Source organism: Pagrus pagrus (assembly GCF_965226575.1).
Source record: "Pagrus pagrus genome assembly, chromosome: 23".
NCBI classification, from domain to species: domain Eukaryota; kingdom Metazoa; phylum Chordata; class Actinopteri; order Spariformes; family Sparidae; genus Pagrus; species Pagrus pagrus.
In genome coordinates this window covers 3,964,209-3,968,404 of record NC_140205.1, presented here as the reverse complement: position 1 = coordinate 3,968,404, position 4,196 = coordinate 3,964,209, and positions in this window count along the sequence as shown.

Below are 4,196 nucleotides of genomic sequence, written 5' to 3'. Positions count from 1 at the left end.
GGAGCACAGGCTGCATTTAACCGTGAAACCACGACGCGTTCAGGGACGGTCGGAATATTGAGGTTATTTAGAAAGCCTGCACCAAAGATCAAACCTGGGATGTAGAAAAGCGTTTTTTTGTTCATGGTATCCGAGCTGGACAACACATATTTACGAGTTTAAGAGCCTTAACACACTTTAAATTTGTTAAATAAAAAACAAACAAACTTTTTAACCACATCGCTGCTTCTGTTGCAACTCTCTGCCATTTAATTAACACATTAATTAACATATATCTCAAATTCTTATCTTCTCAGTCTGTTTCTCTATCTTGAATGCAGCCAATGCAAAAAATTCCGAGGAGTCCCTGAACGCAACACAGATCTATCCACCCACATACAAAGTGAAACTTCTTCTTGAAGCAGCCAGACAAAAGAAGAAGCTACAGCACATTTACAATGAGTCTGACTGAGGGAGAAGTCATAGCAGGAGGGCTTTAGATGCAGACTTCTAATCGCCGTACATTCAAAACACAAGATGTGCTTATTTTAGTAGAAATGCTTTTTGAGAACTAATTTGCCTGCTAAAGTTTTTCCAGTAATTTGAGGGCAGTGGTGAGACTGAAACTGTGGTGGAGACTTTTCTGTTTGCATGTTTTGTTTTGTTTCTTGTTGTACATCTGTTTAATGCTGAACTCATCACGGACTGTGAAGTTATTGATAGTTGTGGTTTAAAAGACAAGCGAGGACACAACATCCTACCAACAAGTGTCAATGTATTATTATTATTATTATTATTATTATTATTATTAGAAGAAGAAGTAGTATTGAAGTAGTGGTAGTACACACAAGGCAGTGACATATGACCACCTGGAGAAGAAGTAGGCCGTTCTCATAAAAGACAGAACAACTCGTATCTGACTTCTATCAAATTGATCAGTTCTGCTTTTATATTCTCGCTCATGTGACAATTTGGGTCACACTTTTAGATCTTGAGTGGAAAACGTGCTGAGTCAGTTCTCCCTGCTGAGTCACCTGACTACTAAAATTGATTTTGAGGGGAAATGTGGCCTTTTTTTTTTTCCAAGAAAACACACGTTACACATCAACTAAGGGAATTAGCATATTTTGACACAGTGACAGAAACACCTCCCATATAAGGGAGGCAGATGTTCAGCAATGTCTTTCACTGATAGTCGGCTGCTCTAACAATCGATTATTGGTTAATCATTAATAATGTGAAATATGTTGGTTTTAATCACTGAAATCAAAACAATTAACAATTTTATTGATGAACTCCCGTCTGTCGCTATTCAACAACAGGCCGAACAAAAATACCAAGGCTCCTAAATGGTTAAAATGTAATAATATCAGTTTTTGTATTTTCTAAGTTACATATTACTTATATTTTAAATAATACATGTGATATATTTGATGAGGAAGTGTTTGTAATTTGTAACAAGATACTTTTTGATGTATTTGTGCCTATCTCTCATTGTCACATCAGTTAATGCCCCTTTTTTAGTCCTCGTTATATTTATTTTTTCCAACATTTCAGTCACTGTCAACTATAACTTCCTCAAAGTCACTAAATGAAAAAGCACTTATAAGTGACTCTTACTCTTATTGACTTCTATTTTGATTTCTGTTCCCAAAGGAGCGACCGTAATGTTCAAACTTCCCCTCAGGGATCAATAAAGCATTTCTGATTCTGATGTTTAATCATTAACATCTCAATACAACATGATGCAATATTGCAAAGTCCAGCTTAGAAGTGTATTGACTCATTTTCATTTCATTATGTCGCAGTGTTTTAATTGAAGTTCTATTATATGTTGCATGTCGCACCATAATTAAGTGCTACAATGCTTTTTTCTTCTTTAGATCCCTTTATCTACCTTCTATAATGTTTTGAACTGAGATGTAAAGACATACGTGGTAACCAATACTGAAAAATGTATTTAAGTCTTGTATTTTGTCTTCAAAACATATTTTTCTTTCAGAATACAACCCCCCTGCATCAAGAATGACTCAGTTTTAGCATCTATAAACAAGAAAAAGGCAGATTTCTGCAATATTTTGAAGAAAATGACAAGTAAATTAAGAAAATGCTTGAAACAAGGTGATTTTAAGCAAAAACTGTGGCAAACAATTCAAAATAAAAATGATTTTGTTTTATATTTTGTCTTCAAAACAAGAAATATTACACTTGATTTTCTGGAAAATACTTGAAACAAGCTGATTTTAATAAATTAAAAAAACACAAAATCATTTCAACCACTCTTATTTTAATAAATAAGACCCCAGATACTTCAGCACATAATAGATGTACAGTGCTGTGTTTTCTCCACCAGGAGGTGCCAGTGTTCATGTAATGGCCTTTGGCTCTGCAGCATGCAGGTGGATACTTTCAGGTGGATGATGCTCGGGAATGATCAGCTGTTACCTGGAGTAAAAGTAGTAATTAACAAGATTAAAAGTCACAGATTGAAATGTAATTAAAAATAAAAGTAATGTGCGTTTGATTTATGTTTATAACACGACTCAAAAACAGTCTGTGAACATTATTGTGACTGATTGAAGGCCTAGATGGAGTTTTCTCAGTGTTCCTATCAGTTTATTCATCCATCCATCACTTCCAAGAGGAGCCATCAGCCAATCAGGAGATGAGATACTCAAACTTCAAACTCCTCTTTTAAATTAAAAATGTTCCTCCTGGACATCACACGCATCATATTCATACACTCAGTAACAGAGCGTTTATTAAAAGGCTTTTTACAGCAGGACAAGAAAGCCTTTGTGTGTGTTGATGAGGTCACACTTCCTCTTCCTCTAACTGCTGAGTGTTTAGTACCTTTTTCTTTCCACCGAGTGTGACTGTGTGACACACACACACACACACACACACACACACACACACACAGACACACACACAGGAGGAACAGTCATAATTACTGATTACAGTTCACACAGAGCAGAATTATGATACCCTCAATATAAACTGAAGAGAAGCCGTCAGGAAAACCCCAGACGGCCAGACAAACACTGACTGTACACATCCTGATAGTACTGAGCTGTTATTTGCTGTCTTCTACTGTCCCGTGATGTCTTTGGTCCTTGTATTGTAGTTTATTTCACTGTCCCTTACTATCCTAATCCTTTCTAAAGCATTTACTGTCTCCTAATGTCCTTTATTGTAATTCAAAATACTTAACTGTATTCGTACGAGGGCGGCAACTAACGATTATTTTCATTGTTGATTTATCTGTCGATTATTTTCTTGATTTATTATTTGGGGTTTTTTTTAAAGAGGAGGAAAGAAAGCAGAAAATACTCACATTAAAGGAGCACTATGTAGTTTCGGGGAAGCGATTTTAATCAGATGAGAAAGATCTTCATTGGCTGACCTTGACAACACAATTTTTTACTGTTTTAGTTTGTTTATGTATGGCGGACCCTGCCACCTTTCTAGCTTCAAACAGTGTTCTGGGACCTTATCTTCCTCTGAGAACAGCTGGTTTATCAAGTTATGGAAAAGACAAGTATTTGAGTTTCAATTAAAACCTCGTCCGTAAACGTTAAAACTCTGAGTTTGAATTTCTTTTCCAAAACTACATTACGAACCTTGTGATTTACTGAACTCGAAAAAATGACATGACATAAGTTCAATGTCAAAGGTCACATTCATGCAGAGTTTGTCTACCATGTTAAATCAACATGTTTAGGTTAGAGACAGAATAACTTATTTAAAGATGCATCTTGTTTATGTAGAAGTTCCCCTTAACTTTATATGTAATAACTGAATAAACACATAATGCTGTAATTTAAAGTAATCAGATCAGTTATTTAATTTATTCTATCATGATAGAAAAACTCTGCATTAAATTTGACCCCGTTGAACTAATGTAATAAAACTTGCTGGAAAATGTACACGTAACACTTAAAGGGGCCCTTTGTAACAGTTTTTTTTTACCACTTTACACATTAATCATTTTTTTATTGGCGAGTGTGAGCGGATTGTGATGCGACGTGACAGATGAGACCTTCTCTGTCTCCTCCGGTTGCCTGTATAAAGCCCGTGGATGATTTGTTTAAGTAGTTTAATGCTGCTGGACTGTGGATTTCTTTGTGAAGGTCTCGGGTCAGATTTTCCACGACAGTCCAAAGGATGTGACTTAATGTAGTTTAACGACCGGCTTCCAGCACAACTCAGAAGTT